The 18,614-nt window shown below is 38.1% G+C and overlaps 1 long non-coding RNA gene across 1 annotated transcript in view; it reads left to right on the forward strand.

Annotated features, from left to right (window-relative positions):
• The window catches only part of LOC123334885, a 101,154-nt gene that overhangs the window by 25,073 nt on the left and 57,467 nt on the right, over positions 1–18,614 (forward strand). Inside the window, exon 2 of the long non-coding RNA XR_006553077.2 lies at positions 1,334–1,531. This is a non-coding gene — a long non-coding RNA (uncharacterized LOC123334885). The remainder of the gene's footprint in view (positions 1–1,333; positions 1,532–18,614) is intronic.

Below are 18,614 nucleotides of genomic sequence, written 5' to 3' on the forward strand. Positions count from 1 at the left end.
CCCAACCCAGGAATTGAACCCATGTCTCCTGCATTGGCAAGTGAATTATGTACCACTGAGCCACCAGGGAAGCCCTGAAGTCTTATATCATCACATAGCCAAATATAAGAGCTAGGAGTCTTTCATGTTATTTTTAATGTCTGTAATATACTTTTATTTTCATAGACATGTAGTTAATTTACAATGTTGTATTAGTTTCAGGTGTATAGCAGAATGGTTTGGTTTTATATATACATATATTACTATTGTTTTATATATATTTATAAAAGAACATAATACATATGTCCTTTTTCAGATTATTTTCCATTATAGGTTATTATAAGATATTGAATATAGTACCCTATGCGATATAGTCTTTCCTTTTTCATGTTCTTGCTAGGTTTAATCTTCCTGTATTTTACTTTTTAAGATGCATTTTTTAATGAAATACTTTTTTCTAATTATGTTATTCTATGAACTATCATGGTTCTCTAAATTCCAAAATTTATATTAGTAAATGTTCCCTTCCTCATCCCTACATTCATGAGTAATGTTCAGTTAATTATTAGCATGCTAAAGTAAATTAAGGAAGCCATTATTGGGTGTATATGTTAACAGAGTGATAACTGGATAACAGTAGGTGAAAATTAAGTAGGAAATGTCAAGGGGAGTTCAGAGAATTTTCACTAAAGAAAAAAATAGGTACATGCTGATCTTACAAGCAGTTGCTTATTTTACACAAAATGGCTTTTTAAAATTAATTTCTTCTAGTCAGAAAAAGCCGCTAAGCAGTAGAAGCTACACTTGAGCTGGTAAAAATTGTCAGAGGAGAAATAAATTGTGATACGTTTCACATTTGTGGAAGATCAGATAAATGTTTGATTTTTCGAACATTCATTTCAAACAGCAAAAGTAAAATAATCTAAATAAACAAAATCTTATGAAAGTTGTGCTGACATTCTAAATCAATTATCCCATCTTTTTGAAAATGGTCAAGATGGGAAGTGGAGGTAGAAAGATAGGCGTGCATGCTTGCTAAGTCGCTTCAGTCATGTCCGACCCTATGTGACCCTACAGACTGTAGCCTGCCAGGCTCCTCTGTCCACGGGATTTTCCAGGCAAGAATGCTGGAGTGGGTTGCCATGCCCTTCTCCAGGGGATCTTCTCGACCCAGGGATCAAACCCACATCGCCTGTATTTGCAGGTGGGTTCTTTACCACTACTGCCACCTGGGAAGCCCCAGAAAGATGGGATTCCATGTCCAATTACTCTGAAATATTTTTGTAAGAGGATTTTAAAAACATTCTTAGGGTTTCAGGAATGTCCCTTCTGTGTATAACATATCTATCTGCAGATGTATATGGTGAGCATCAATTGGCTGGCACACTTGCCCGCTGTCCTACCTACAGTGAGTTATCTGAGATGTGGTGGGAGCTGCCTCTAACCTGGACCAGACACCCAGATCCGTGACATTGTCGACTCTTCAAAGCTCGATTTTTGGCTCTTCACTTCGCTCTGTGGGTCCAGCACAACTTGAACATCTGACAAGACAGTAAGTTGGCAGCTTCCTATCTCTAAAGGATTTGCAATTCTCAAGTGAGAATTGTGTTTCTCAATTTTACTTTTATGTTTAAGGATGAGTTTGTTTGTTCATTTATCCATTCACATATTTACATTTATTGATGAATATTTGTAGAATTACACTCGTTTCTTCACTTTTATAAATAATTTTTTACTCCATGATGACTAAGGTACGAGCTGGTAAATTGTTGTTTGCTCTACAGTCGTTCTGCCACAAGGTGGTAGTCTAACTCTTTGGAGGAAAAAAAAAAAAAATTCAAAAAGTGTTCATTAAGTGCAGCTTATTTTTGCTTCACAGTTTAATTTATGTACAGCTTTAATAACTGTAGAAATTAGATATCTATTGGGAATGAATTTCTCTTTTTTTTTTTACTATTATTTGAATTTTATTAAGTGATACATAAATTACAAGAATAGAAATCACTCCCTGATAATGATGATAAAATGCAGTTATAACAGCTAAAATTATCTAAGGCCTTATTTTGTGCTAGGCACCATGCAAGGTGTTTCACATACAGTGACTCAGTGCTCACTGTCCTGCCATTCAGTTCAGTTCAGTCACTCGGTCGTGTCCAACGCTTTGAGACCCCATGGACTGCAGCAAGCCAGGCTTCGCTGTCCATCACCAACTCATGGCGCTTACTCAAACTCATGTCTATTGAGCTGGTGATGACATCCAACCATCTCATCCTGTCATCCCCTTCTCCTCCCGCCTTCAATCTTTCCCAGTCTTTTCAAATGAGTTAGTTCTTCACATCAGGTGGCCAAAGTATTGGAATTTCAGCTTCAGCATCAGTCTTTCCAATGAATATTCAGAACTGATTTCCCTTAGGATGGACTGGTTGGATATCCTTGCTGTCCAAGGGACTCTCATGAGTCTTCTCCAACACCTCAGTTCAAAAGCATCAATTCTTCAACCCTCAGCTTTCTTTCTAGTCCAACTCTCACATCCATACATGACCACTGGAAAAACCATAGCTTTGACTAGACAGACCTTTGTTGGCAAAGTAATGTCTCTGCTTTTTAATATGTTGTCTAGGTTAGTCATAACTTTTCTTTCAAGGAGCAAGCGTCTTTTAATTTCATGGCTTCAATCACCATTTGCAGTGATTTTGTAGCCCCAGAAATAAAGTCTGTCACTGTTTCCATTGTTTCCCCATCTATTTGCCATAAAGTGATGAGACCAGATGTCATGATCTTAGTTTTCTGAATGCTGAGTTTTAAGCCAACTTATTCACTCTCCTCTTTTAATTTCATCAAGAGGCCCTTTAGTTCTTCTCTTTCTGCCATTAAGTGTGATGTCATCTGCATATCTGAAGTTATTGATATATCTCCCCGCAATCTTGACTCCAGCTTGTGCTTCATCCAGTCCAGCATTTCTCATGATGTACTCTGCACATAACTTAAATAAGCTGGGTGACAATATAGCCTTGACATACTCCTTTCCCGATTTGGAAACAGTCTGTTGTTCCATGTCCAGTTCTAACTGTTGCTTCTTGACTTGCATACAGATTTCTCAGGAGGCAGGTCAGGTGGTCTGGTATTCCCATCTCTTGAAGAATTTTCCACAGTTTGTTGGGATCCACACAGTCAAAGGCTTTGGAATAGTCATTACTTAAATACAATTACAGCTACCCTCTGCAGATACAAGAACCAACACTTTAGATCAACAGGGATTTTTACTTATCTGATCTTTTAATGGTGTGTCTTTTATTAATTAGGTTTTATACTTGCATTACAGCTACGTTTCATGGGGTAGCAGGATAGTAATCTCTAGGGGGTACATTTTCATAAAAAATAATTTTTCAGAGTCCTAACCTGAAAATTCTAATTCCATGAGTCTAAAATGGGGACTGAGTAAACGGACCCTTTTGATTTTTTACTGTTAAACAATTTTTAAAACTACTGATTGATAGTTTAACTGCTCTGCTTATAAAGATGCTTAAAATCACCTATTTTCAGCACTGCCTCTTTTACCTCAGGATTTTAAAGTCAAGATTCTAAAATTAAAATAAAATGTTCATTCAGGTTCTTCAGTACTACTTTCACCATGATTCTGAGGATTTGGGCAGATGATAAAGAGGTGAATTCTTTCTAATTTTATTGTAAAAAAACAAATATGTGGAGAATTTATTTTGTGCTCTGTTACAGAAATATCTAAGTGAAATTTAGGCTACACAGTATAGTAAAATGGATATAAAATGCTTTATCAATTTTAAAATATTAAAAATTCTAAGGTATATGTTAGTGATGCATATAAACTATTAACAATTCAAATATTATATGGCAATAGTAAAATCACTTACAAAATAACTGATCTCAACTCTTTAAAAGGCATGTAATATTTCACCTCACCAACTTAACCCCCCTGAAACTTAAACATGAACAAAGTACTAAAGTCTAGGGACAACAGCTACCAGAATATTTTCCTTTATGGCTAAAATGTTTATAGAGCTCTGTGTATTCAGATCTCTCTCATCCTAGATATCGGATATCAGGATTTTCATTTTTGCATTTTTTCAAAACACTTTTTGTTTGCTCTTCTTGTTTTTGCCTCAAGGTGGTGATATAATCTTCTATCTTAAATTCCTTGACACTCCCAAAACCTAACTGGATTAGAATTGCTTAGAGGAAAAATATCCTATTACCTTTGGAATATTTTAACAAACTTTAAGCTGTTTAATTAATTATTATCTGTTGCCAATGCACCTATAATTTCTGTTCCTTTTATACCAGTTTGACAAATGATATTTTCTTGAGAGTCCCTTGGACTACAAGGAGATCCAACCAGTCCATTCTAACGGAGATCAGTCCTGGGTGTTCTTTGGAAGGAATGATGCTAAAGCTGAAACTCCAGGACTTTGACCACCTCATGCGAAGGGTTGACTCACTGGAAAAGACTGATGCTGGGAGGGATTGGGGGCAGGAGATAAAGGGGACGACAGAGGATGAGATGGCTGGATGGCATCACCGACTTGATGGACGTGAGTTTGAGTGAACTCCGGGAGTTGGTGATGGACAGGGAGGCCTGGCGTACTGCGATTCATGGGGTCGCAAAGAGTCGGACACGACTGAGCGACTGAACTGAACTGAACTAAGATGATAAATCTAGTTTTAAAACTTTTATGTGCTATACCAAGAGATGCCACTAGATGGCGCTAATCACCAGAAAAACAACCTAAATCTGGAACTGCTGCTGCTGCTGCTAAGTCGCTTCAGTCGTGTCCGACTCTGTGCGACCCCATAGATGGCAACCCACCAGGCTCCCCCCTCCCTGGGATTCTCCAGGCAAGAACACTGGAGTGGGTTGCCATTTCCTTCTCCAATGCATGAAAGTGAAAAATCAAAGTGAAGTCGCTCAGTCGTGTCCGACTCTCAACGACCCCATGGACTGAAGCCTACCAGGCTCCTCCGCCCATGGGATTTTCCAGGCAAGAGTACTGGACTGGGTTGCCATTGCCTTCTAAATCTGGAACTAGCCAACATTAACGGAGATTCTATAATGGGAGCAGTAGGATGGGGTCTCAGGATGTTTTTCATTGCCTTGAACTTTACTTTTAGAACTTTGTAATTTATCTATTTAACGTTTACTCTAAAATTGGATTTTTCAAAGTTAATTTCTTCTTTTTTTAATACTGGTAGCAGCTTTAATCATAAGTGCCTCAGGACTTCTCTGGTGGTCCAGTGGCTAAGACTTTGTACTCCCAATGCAAGGGGCCAGGGTTCCATCCCTGGTCAGGGAACTAGATCCCACATGCGGCAACTAAGAGTGCCACAACTAAAGATCCCGCATGCCGCAGTGAAGATCAAAGATCCCATGTGCTGCAGTTAAGACCCTGTGCAGACAAATGAATGAATGAATAAAGAAATAAAATATTTTAAGTAAATAAGTAAGGGCCCCATATGAAACATTTATATATATCCATATTCATCAGGGGTTCAGTTCAGTTCAGTTCAGTCGCTCAGTCGTTGTCCGACTCTTTGCGACCCCATGAATCACAGCCAGGCCTCCATGAAGCACGCCAGGTCTCCCTGTCCATCACCAACTCCCGGAGTTCACTCAGACTCACGTCCATGGAGTCAGTGATGCCATCCAGCCATCTTATCCTCTGTCGTCCCCTTCTCCTCCTGCCCCCAATCCCTCCCAGCATCAGAGTCTTTTCCAATGAGTCAACTCTTCGCACGAGGTGGCCAAAGTACTGGAGTTTCAGCTTTAGCATCATTCCTTCCAAAGAAATCCCAGGGCTGATCTCCTTCAGAATGGACTGGTTGGATCTCCTTGCAGTCCAAGGGACTCTCAAGAGTCTTCTCCAACACCACAGTTCAAAGCATCAATTCTTCGGCGCTCAGCCTTCTCCACAGTCCAACTCTCACATCCGTACATGACCACAGAAAAAACCATAGCCTTGACTAGACGGACCTTTGTTAGCAAAGTAATGTCTCTGCTTTTCAATATGCTATCTAGGTTGGTCATAACTTTTCTCCCAAGGAGTAAGCGTCTTTTAATTTCATGGCTGCAGTCACCATCTGCAATGATTTTGGAGCCCAAAAAAATAAAGTCTGACACTGTTTCCACTGTTTCCCCATCTATTTCCCATGAAGTGATGGGACTGGATGCCATGATCTTTGTTTTCTGAATGCTGAGTTTTAAGCCAACTTTTTCACTCTCCACTTTCACTTTCATCAAGAGGCTTTGTAGTTCCTCTTCACTTTCTGCCATAAGGGTGGTGTCATCTGCATATCTGAGGTGATTGATATTTCTCCTGGCAATCTTGATTCCAGCTTGTGCTTCTTCCAGTCCAGCGTTTCTCATGATACACTCTGCATATAAGTTAAATAAGGGTGACAATATACAGCCTTGACGTACTCCTTTTCCTATTGGAACCAGTCTGTTGTTCCATGTCCAGTTCTAACTGTTGCTTCCTGACCTCCATACAGATTTCTCAAGAGGCAGATCAGGTGGTCTGGTATTCACATCTCTTTCAGAATTTTCCACTGTTTATTGTGATCCACACAGTCAAAGGCTTTGGCATAGTCAGTAAGGCAGAAACTGGAACTCTCTTGCTTTCCGATGATCCAGCAGATATTGGCAATTTGATCTCTGGTTCCTCTGCCTTTTCTAAAACCGGCTTGAACATCAGGAAGTTCACGGTTCACATATTGCTGAAGCCTGGCTTGGAGAATTTTGAGCATTACTTTACTAGCATGTGAGATGAGTGCAATTGTGCGGTAGTTTGAGCATTCTTTGGCATTGCCTTTCTTTGGGATTGGAATGAAAACTGACTGTTTCCAGTCCTGTGGCCACTGCTGAGTTTTCCAAATTTGCTGGCATATTGAGTGCGGCACTTTCACAGCATCATCTTTCAGGATTTGGAATAGCTCAACTGGAATTCCATCACCTCCACTAGCTTTGTTCGTAGTGATGCTTTCTAAGGCCCACTTGACTTCACATTCCAGGATGTCTGGCTCGAGATGAGTGATCACACCATCGTGATTATCTGGGTCGTGAAGATCTTTTTTGTACAGTTCTTCTGTGTATTCTTGCCATCTCTTAATATCTTCTGCTTCTGTTATGTCCATACCATTTCTGTCCTTTATCGAGCCCATCTTTGCATGAAATGTTCCCTTGGAAACAAAAAATCTCTAATTTTCTTGAAGAGATCTCTAGTCTTTCTTGGCCTCTAAATTTCTTTCCTTTTAGAGTCCTTATCTGGCTTTAGTATCAGGGTAATCCTGGTGTCATAGAATGAGTTTGGAAGTGTTTCCTCCTCTCTTCTTTTTGGTAAGAGAAAGATTAGTATTAATTTTTCTTTAAATATTTGGTAGAATTCACCAGTGAAACCATCTGGGTGTGGAGTTCTGTTTTGGGAGTGGTGTTTGACTGTTGATTCAATCTCCTTACTAATAATGGTCTGCTCAGATTTTCTATTAATTCATCAATCAGTTAGTAGGTTGTATGTTTCTAGGAATTTATCCATTTCTTCTAGACACTCCAATTTGTTGGCATATAATTTTTGTAGTAGTCTCCTATAAGACTTTGTATCTCTTTAGTATCAATTGTAACATCTTCTCTTTCATTTCTGATTTTTATTTATTCGAATCCTCTTTCTTCCTTATGAGTCTGGCTAAAGGTCTATTTTGTTTAACTTTTCAAAGACCCAACTCTTGGTTTCCTTGATCTTTTCTCTTGTCTTTTTAGTCTCAGTTTCATTTACTTCTATCTGATCTTTGTTATTTTCTTCCTTATACTAACTTTTGTCTTAGTTTCTCCTTTTTCAAGTTCCTTGAGGTGCAAAGTTAGGTTGTTTTCTTGAGATTGTCCATTTTCTTCATGTAGGTGTTTATCCATATAAATTTCCCTCTTAAACTACTACTGCTGCTTCTAATAAGTTTTTGGTATATTGTAGTTCCACTCTCACTTGTCTCAAAATATTTTTTTATTTCTTTTTGACCCACTGGTGGTTCGGTACCATTCTATTTATTTATTTATTTTTTGTTGTTTTTTTTTTATTTTTTTTTTAATTTTATTTTATTTTTAAACTTTACATAATTGTATTAATTTTGCCAAATATCAAAATGAATCCGCCACAGGTATACATGTGTTCCCCATCCTGAACCCTCCTCCCTCCTCCCTCCCCATTCCATCCCTCTGGGTCGTCCCAGTGCACCAGCCCCAAGCATCCAGTATCGTGCATCGAACCTGCACTGGCAACTCATTTCATACATGATATTTTACATGTTTCAATGCCATTCTCCAAAATCTTCCCACCCTCTCCCTCTCTCACAGAGTCCATAAGACTGTTCTATACATCAGTGTCTCTTTTGCTGTCTCGTATACAGGGTTATTGTTACCATCTTTCTAAATTCCATATATATGCGTTAGTATACTGTATTGGTGTTTTTCTTTCTGGCTTACTTCACTCTGTATAATAGGCTCCAGTTTCATCCACCTCATTAGAACTGATTCAAATGTATTCTTTTTAATGGCTGAGTAATACTCCATTGTGGATATGTACCACAGCTTTCTTATCCATTCATCTGCTGATGGACATCTAGGTTGCTTCCATGTCCTGGCTATTATAAACAGTGCTGTGATGAACATTGGGGTACACGTGTCTCTTTCCCTTCTGGTTTCCTCAGTGTGTATGCCCAGCAGTGGGATTGCTGGATCATAAGGCAGGTCTATTTCCAGTTTTTTAAGGAATCTCCACACTCTTCTCCATAGTGGCTGTACAAGTTTGCATTCCCACCAACAGTGCAAGAGGGTTCCCTTTTCTCCACACCCTCTCCAGCATTTATTGCTTGTAGGCTTTTGGATCACAGCCATTCTGACTGGTGTGAAATGGGTACCATTCTATTTAGTCTCCACATATTTGTGAATTTTCCAGTTCTCTTCTTGTAGTTGATTTCTAGTTTCACATCATTACTATTGGGAAAGATGCCTGATACTATTTCAACCTTCTTAAATTCATTAAAATGTGTTTTGTGGCCTAATCCATAATCTATCCTAGAGACTGTTCCATGTGTAAATTAGAAGTATGAGTATTCTATTGCTTTTGGATGGAATAGTGTGTAAATGTATGGTAAGTCCACCTGGTCTACATGTTATTTAAGTCTACTGTTCCCTTGTTGATTTTCTGTTTGGATATTATATATCTATCTGTTAATGAAAGTACGGTATTAAAGTCCCCTACTATTAATGTATTGCTGTCCATTTCCCCTTTGGTTCATTAATATTATATATTTAGTTGCTTCTTTTAGGGTACATAAATATTTACAAATGTTACATCCTCTTGTTGGATTGACCCCTTTGTCATTTTAAATATATAATGGCCTTCAATGTCTCTTATTAGTCTTTGTCTTCAAGTCTATCTTGCCTTTTATAAGTATACTATCTCAGCTTTTGTTTGGTTTCCATTTGGGTGGAGTATCTTTTTTCATCCCTTCACTTTCAGTCTATGTGTGTCCTTAAAAGTGAAGTGAGTCTCTCATAAGCAGCATATAATTGGATCTTGTCCATTTATCTTTTATAACTCCTAACAAGATCCATTTATCATGGAATAACATGTTTAATAATATAAATGCCATTTATCATTAGCATTACTATGAAAAATAAGAAATATCAAAATATTTCCTAGATTCATGTGGCTATTGTTATTCATGGAAGTGAATTTTTAAATAGAAAAATTTGATCAGAGAAGTTATTAACTCTAGAAGCAAACAAGTGAAGAAATCATTTCTATTACTGCTTCCACTCCTCTCTCCTTTGCTCAGTCTGCTCAAGCCACACCAGCTTTCTTGCAAGTTTTCCAACATGCTGAGAATTATCCTTAAACATTTTTCTGGCTGTTTCTTCTGACAAAAAACTCTCTTATTAGATATGACTTTGTCACCAAACACAAGTTAATGCGTCCAACGCACAGTGAAATCAAACCATCTGAAAGGTTGGAGTTGGGAGCAGAGAGAAATTTATTGCAGAACCATACAAGGAGATGGATGCCTTCTGCCCCCAAACCCCCAAACTCCTTGAAGGGTTTCAGTAAAGCATTTTAAAAAGCCAGGTGAAGGAAAGATGTCATAGGACATGTGATCAGCTTGTGCACAAGTCTCTGACTGACAGATGGTGAGGTAACAAGGCAGTGTCTTAGGGGTCAACACTATCAATTCTTGGGTACCAGAAGGCCCAGGGGCTATGTGCTGATGGTCATCACATAGTTCACATCTTCCATCTGAGGGGGGCGGATGTGAGGGGCAGGGTTTTGCCCCTATAAAATAACTCAGGGAGTGTGCAGCAGATACTGTTATCTAGGTGCTTCAGAGAGGAGCTAAAGCAGAAGGTACAGTTTGGCAGATTCTATCTTCTTATAGATGGCTGACCATTTTAATACAGTAACATCTTCCCTCCTATTTCCTCCCACCACCTCATTCCTCTTACCTTTCCTCTACTATCTTCATTTTACATGCTGACAAAGACTCCCTCTTTGATGAAACTTGAAACAGGCTCTTCCAGGGAATTCCCTGGCAGTCCACTGGTTAAGACTTCATACTTCCACTGCAAGGAGCACAGGTTCAATCCCTAGTCAGGGATCTAAGATCCTATAAGCCATGTGGTGCAGCCAAACACTAAAAGAAAAAAAAGCAGACTCCTGTGAATCCTTTTTTGACTAGGCCCTATTTCCTTAAGAGCCCAATTTTATCAAGAATCCTGTTAAGACAGTTTAGCAAGAATACTCCACCATCAATAACTGATCATCCTCAATATCTGATCAAATTCCTCATCTTCTACCATCCCCCAGATTATATCTGACATCCATGACCTGCCTTCAACAAGAATCCAGTCAAGTTGGTTTCGCCAGAAATCCCCCTTTATCCCTGATACTTCCTCTTCGTAATTTGCCATCCACTGGCACTTCTGCCCCACTACTTGACTATAAATTCCCACTCTCCTTGCAGTACTCAGAATTGTAGCCAGCTTTATAGTGAGGTTTTTTCTTTTCCTCAATTACAATAGTGTCTGTATAAAATCTGTTTTTACTGCTTTAACTACTGTCAAGCTCTTGTTTTTCTCTGACAACAGTTCTTATCACATTCTATCAAGCTACATGTTTTACTATTATATGTATTTTTTTTTTTTTTGTCTAGCTCTACCTATTAGAAATGTAATCTCCAAGGCAGGGATCTCTTCCCCCTGCCACTGATATATCACAAGCAACTATAAAAGTGACTGCATTTAATAGGCACATAATCATATCTTTTGAATTTATTTGATTTGTTGACTTGAAATGAATCAACTATTTATTATATACCTATGATGATACTCCGGTGGTTCAGAGGGAAAGAATCCACCTGCAATGCAGGAGATGCAGGTTCAATTCCTGGGCTGGCATTGAATTAAAGCAGTTGATTGCTTCAAATTTGTGACTTATGCTATGTGGGTCTGTTCTTGGCATTTACTGTCCCTTAAACCAGTGGTTAATGTAAATCTCAAGTTACTTTGATATTTTGCTTTGTCCCCGTAATCAAGATATATAGATTACACTTTATGTGCTTGCACTTACTTTCCTGATTAGGAAGGGAAGAAACTGCTTTTCTATGTTTGGTCAGCGAGTGGAAAAGAAAAGTTCCAAAGGAGAGGCAGATAGGGATTTGGTCAAACTGAAAGCTGTAGAACAGAAAGAGAAGCCCCTGCCTTGAATGAAGGCAGCACTGGTTTGCTATTAAGAGGACATAACTTTGACACATTATCACAAGACAATGCATATTGAAAGATTTTTAGTCTTGTTTAGAATTTTTTCAAATGAGATTTTAATTGGTAGGAAATGTCCTACATTGTCAAATAGGCTGTTATTTCAATATGAGAAAATTTTAAGTATAACCATAGGATAGAGGATGTGAGGCTGTTAAATGGTAAGTCTTTAAAATGCTGCCCCTTGGAGGGATTTTTAATAGTATTCCTCAAAAGAAACAGGACATGCATGCTCTGCCCAGGGAGAAGTGTACTCACAACTCAGATCTTGAGACCAAGATCCTGCCCAAAAAAAGAACAGATTAAGAACTTTTCCTTCGTGTTTCCACCTGCTACATTTTCATAGGACCCTATGATAAAAGTAGGAAATGAAAGAAGTGGAAAGAGATGTAAATACAGGTTAAATACACGGTAACTAGGGTTAGGTCAATCCTCTCTAGCAAGAGAACAGATTGAATCTATGTTAAAAGTGAAATTTGACAGTCCTGTTAAGTGCATCATTACCTACAACTAGCAGTAAGGATCATGATAGAGAGATTTGAAAAATTGAAACCTATTTAATTCCTTGTCCCTCTATTGAATAATACTGAGGACAAGTAAATGCAATTTAGATATTAGATCCTGGAAATATTTGCTCCTAAAAGATAACAAAGAATAAATTAAAATGGCATAATTATCAAAACAAAAAGCTTTGTTCAAGGCTGATTTTAAGAGCTGTGTCTTTTTGTATGTATCAATCCAAAATCACTATGCCATAAACTCAGCCAAGTCCCAAAAAATTCTTCATCTTGCAAGGGCCCCTTTAAAATCACATAGCCAAAGCCCTAAAACCTTGTAAATTTCTTCCCCTAAACTTTTCACTTTAAGATAGTCCTACTCCAGTACTCCTGCCTGGAAAATCCCATGGATGGAGGAGCCTGGTAGGCTGCAGTCCATAGGGTCACTAGGAGTCAGACAGGACTGAGAGACTTCACTTTCACTTTTCACTTTCATGCATTGGAGAAGGAAATGGCAACCCACTCCAGTGTTCTTGCCTGGAGAATCCCAGGGACAGGGGAGCTTGGTGGGCTGCCATCTATGGGATCACACAGAGTCGGACACGACTGAAGTGACTTAGCAGCAGCAAGATTCTATCAAGCAGGGGTTCTGCAGTAGGACTAACAAACTTGGTTTCATTGTAATCATCAGTAAGTGCCTCTGTTGGTCTTTGGCAGGTCAATGGTCCACTGATAAAAACAGCTCAATACTGAAAGACAGAGGACAAGTGTCAGTGCTTAATAGCCCAAGACAAATACATCTGTGGTTGAACAAATTTGGGGAGGCTTGTAATCTTTGCAACAGGGGAAAATGCACACTAGGGAGAATTGTGGGTATGTTTCAATGAGAATGAGTTTGGAATGCATTATAAAATTGGGGCTTATATTAGGTGATTCAGGACAGCGTGGAGGAAGTGGATCTTTGCTGTAGATTGAATATCGTCATGAATTGGAGGCAGTTCTACAACTGGCTATTGTATTAGCTAGCTAATGCTGAATAACAAATGGCTACAAACTTAACAGCTGAAAACAACACACATTTGTCTCATTATTCTGTGAGTCAGGACTCTAGCCACAGACTGGATGGATTCTCTGTTTTAGAATTTTTTACAGGACTATAATCCAGGTGTCAGCTGGGAATGTGATCTCATCTCAAGGCCTGATAGGGAGAGGGTCCATTTCCATGCTCCTCCTATGGTTGTTGGCGGGATTCAGCTTTTTGTGGGTTGTCATACACTCACCTACAGCCAGACATCCTGGAATGCGAAGTCAAGGGTCATTGGAAGCATCACTATGAACAAAGCTAGTGGAGGTGATGGAATTCCAGTTGAGCTATTTCAAATCCTCAAAGATGATGCTGTGAAAGTGCTGCACTCAATATGCCAGCAAACCTGGAAAACTCAGCAGTGGCCATAGGACTGACAAAGGTCAGTTTTCATTCCAATCCCAAAGAAAGGCAATGCAAAAGAATGTTCAAACTGCCACTCAATTGCACTCATCTCACACGCTAGCAAAGTAATGTTCAAAGTTATCCAAGTCAGCCTTCTAACAGTACATGAACCATGAACTTCTAGATGTTCAAGCTGGATTTAGAAAGGGGAGAGGAACCAGAGATCAAATTGCCAACATCCTTTGGATCATATAGAAAGCAAGAGAATTCCGGAAAAACATCTACTTCTGCTTTACTGACTATGCCAAAGGCTTTGACTGTGGATCACAACAAACTGTGGAAAATTCTTCAAGAGATGGGAATACCAGACCACCTGACCTGCCTCCTGAGAAATCTGTATGCAGGTCAAGAAGCAACAGTTAGAACTGGACATGGAACAACAGACTTTCCAAATCGGGAAAGGAGTATGTCAAGGCTGTATATTGTCACCCTGCTTATTTAACTTACATGCAGAGTACATCATGCAAAATGCTGGGCTGGATGAAGCACAAGCTGGAATCAAGATTGCCAGGAGAAATATCAATAACCTCAGATACGCAGAAGACACCATCCTTATGGCAGAAAGTGAAGAACTCAAGAGCCTCTTGATGAAAGTGAAAGAGGCAAGTTAAACAGCTGGCTTAAAACTCAACATTCAAAAAAATGAAGATCGTGGCATCTGGTTCCATCACTTCATGGGAAATAGATGGGGAAACAATGGAAACAGTGTCAGACTTTATTTTGGGGGGCTCCAAAATCACTGCAGATGGTGACTGAAGCCATGAAATTAAAAGACCCTTGCTCCTTGGAAGAAAAGTTATGACTAACCTAGACAGCATATTAAAAAGCAGAGACATTACTTTGCCAACAAAGATCTGTCTAGTCAAAGCTATGGTTTTTCCAGTGGTCATGTATGGATGTGAGAGTTGGACTAGAAAGAAAGCTGAGCACTGAAGAATTGATGCTTTTGAACTGTGGTGTTGGAGAAAATTCTTGAGAGTCCCTTGGACAGCAAGGAGATCAGGAAGCTGAAACTCCAATACTTAGGCCACCTGATGTGAAGAACTGACTCATTTGAAAAGACCCTGATGCCAGGAAAGATTGAAGGCGGTAAGAGAAAGGGATGACAGAGGATGAAATGGATGGACGACATCACTGACTCAATGAACATGAGTTTGACCAAGCTCCAAGAGTTGGTGATGGACAGGGAAGCCTGGCATGCTGCAGTCCATGGGGTCGCAGAGTCAGACACAACTGAATGACTGAATTGACTGATACTTGAGAGCCTCAGTTCCTTACTGGTTGTCAACTAGAGGCCACCTCAGTTGCTTGCAATGCAGGCTTCTCTGTATGGTGACTTACTTCATCAAAGTCAGCAGGGACGGGTAGTAAATAGAGTCTGCTGGCAAGATGGGGATTTCTACCATCTTATAAAATGTAATCATGAAAATAAAATCTCATTATCTTTATCATATTACACTGGTTAAATGAAAGTTAGGGATTCTGCCTACATTCAAGAGAAGAAATACATAAGGGTGAGAACTAGAAGATAGGATAACTGGGCCATTTTGGAGTGGGTCTGCTATCGGTATTTTAATGAATCTTTTCTGGAATGAGGGAAGAGTAGAATGTGGCTAAAATTCTGATTAGTATAGAAGCAGCACTTATTCATGTTACTCAGAAAAGGAGGATATTTGATCATTTTTGTCCTTTTGATTATGTTCATGTTTTTAGTCTGTGTTTAGACATATGTATGAAATGGTCTTATTTTGTCTTCATCCATTATAGTAACATATGTTAGTGACATCTTTGTCATTGTCTGATTGGTGTCCTATAAAATTGTTTATAATCAGCAGAAGAATACCAAGACATGAGATCAGCAGCTAACAAGACCTGGGTCTAACTGATGGTTCAAGAGCAGCTTCTATCTATCAGAGGCCATGTTTCTCTTTCTCATAAGAAATAAGTTAGGACACATAATAGAGAGATAGGAAAGCTTGGGAAACAAATGAGAAGGAAAAATATACACAAATAAGATCATAGATGATTTTCTAAATAAGCAAGACTAATTTTTTTTTATTTTTTATTTTTATATTTTACTGAAGTATAGTTGATTTAAACTGTTGTGTTAATTTCTGCTGAACAGCAAAACGATTCAGTTATACATGCATATACTCTTTTTACAAATTCTTTTCCATTATGATGAATCACAGTATACTGAATATAGTTCCTTGTGCTATAGAGTAGGACTTTGTTATTTATCCATCCTATATATATGAGTTTGCATCTTCTAATCCCAAATTCCCACTCCTTCCCTCCCCTACCTCCTCCACCTCTTGGCAACCACAAATTTGTTCTTTATGTCTGTGTTTCTGTTTCTGTTTTGTAAATATGTTCATTTATGGCAAGACCAAATATTAAAGTCACATCTTTAATCAAAATGGATTTGAAAATGATCTCTAAGGACTCTTATATACAATGTATAGATGATTATGCATAATTTTACATAAGATACCATTATAAATGAATATAGTTTTATCCAATCATGTGACTATATACCTTTTAACATTTTTTGGGGGGGGGCTTGGTTTTCTAAAGTCCTAAGCTAAAAGATAATGAGAGATATTTGAAACAAAAGAACTTTATTATTAATCATCAGGTTTCTTTGGCCAAAAATTGGCATAGCAAGAATTTCAACAAAGTTTTTTTTCTTATGTTAGAAAAAAGACTTAAAAAACATGAATTTGAAAATAACAGAAATTATAGTGATTTAAATATAATCAAATAAAAATTTAATGATGTCAATGGTTATTCCAGGGTTTATGATTGAAGAGGAAAGTGTAGAATGGCGTTAAGCATTCTCCTCTCTTACACTAGAGTCAGATGATGAATTTTTGTTGGGCTATTACCAAGCACACTTGTATATATGATAAAATGCCCCTGTGGAATCTACACGCAAGCCATCAAACTGTAATAGCTGTTCCCGTGGGGAAACCATGACAAGAGAAGTTAATCATAAGTAGTACCAGCACTATTACCTTATGAAAATGGCAAGGTAATATGTGGTCATGAGGTCCAAAATTATTCCCCAGTCGATTACCTTTCCCAAGATACTAGGAGCATTCCTCCTGATATTAAGGCTTTGTTCTTTGTTTTCTATTTGCTCCAGACTTTCTGAGTCGGATTAATCTTTCTATTAAAAAAAAAAAAGTCTGCTTCCCACCCCTGCACATGCTCGTTACTCAGAATAGTTTCTTTTTTACCTGTTTTTTTGGGGGGGTTTTTTTGTCGCATATGTAACACACATCAGCCATTCTAGAATCAAAGGCAGAATATCAATGAATCTATTTATATTCCTGAAGGATCCTTTACTGCCTTGTTACTTGTTTTTCAGATCTCAAGAAAATTGTTCTTAGCATTTCAGCATCTTCCTTAAAAATACCTTTCCTCTTGTCCTGCCGTCCCTTGTTGGTACAGTTTTACTGTGATTTGATAGTAGCTTACTCCTGCCTGCACTAAGTACTGGTCGTATTTTAATCTGAGTTACTGATCTCTCATTCCTCTTACTAAGAAAACTATCCAAAACTTATAAATAAAGTAAAGAAATTGCTGTTGTTTTCTTTTGGTGTTTTTGCTGAGCATTATCAGGCCAAGCCAAGGATGATCTGATTTCTTAGAGTACGTGCCTTCATTGAACTTGCTATTGTGCTATTGATTTAGGTAATTTACAACTCTGTAAGGATAGTCATAACTGGTAGACTTATATGATGCTTGTCCTATACCAATGCAGTTTTATTGCCCTATAGGACATTAACCAGGTTTCTACCCAAATAATTAATCTTATTTAAGCATTAACTTTCTTTGACTACTCTGAATACTTCCTTCTTTCTAATTCTTTTTGAACCACCCTTACCATCATGCAAGTTCTATCATTCACTAATGAATTAAATATTTGACACGTGCTCACTTTATGTTCGTATGGAAGTTATATATTTAACTTCTTGAAAATTCTACTTTGACACCACTATTCTGTTAGAGTCTGTACTTTTCTTTGATCACAGCATTTTGAATATAGCAGATGTTCAGGAAATAGTTATCGAGTATTTGAAGAGAGTATTACAGAAAAAGCAACTGGATTTAGAATAAACACTTGCTTACATTCAAATGGCTTCTGATATAATAGTGAAACTCGATTGAAAAACCTCAATTTCTAGTTCAAGGACATTTTTATTGGCACAGGACAGCCTGAATACCATATATAGGACTAGATATTCAAATACTATGGTTATCACATGCCTGGGACAAAATATTCTGTTACCTGAAATAAAACTGAAAAATGGTATAACTGCTTTAAACATTATTATGATATTCAATCACCTTTATGGATGTCAAAATTATGTATAACTGTAATATAAAGCAGGCAGTTAACATAACAATATCACCCATTGCATATGTAGTGAACAGTTTTACTACTGTAATACCCAGATATTAAAATTTCAATAAGAAAAGGTAATAAATATGAGTTATTTTTAGAAAAAGGAGGACAGGTCAAAAGAGTGCCATATTTTTTCAGTTTTTATGAATCATAATATTTATATTACAGGTTCAAAAATGTGCATTTGTAGAACAAGAGAGAAAAATCACACAATCTGGCACAAAGTTACACTTATCTTTCAGAGGATAAATTCTAAAAATCTGGCCAAAATAATACCTTTGTTTTGACTTGATAAAAAGAGAGAAGGAGAGGACTTCCCTGGTGGTCCAGTGGCTAAGGATCCACACTTCCCATACAGGGAGCCTGGGTTTGATCCCTGGTCAGGGAACTAGATTCTACATGCTGCAA

This window comes from Bubalus bubalis, chromosome 8 (assembly GCF_019923935.1).
Source record: "Bubalus bubalis isolate 160015118507 breed Murrah chromosome 8, NDDB_SH_1, whole genome shotgun sequence".
Lineage (NCBI taxonomy): Eukaryota > Metazoa > Chordata > Mammalia > Artiodactyla > Bovidae > Bubalus > Bubalus bubalis.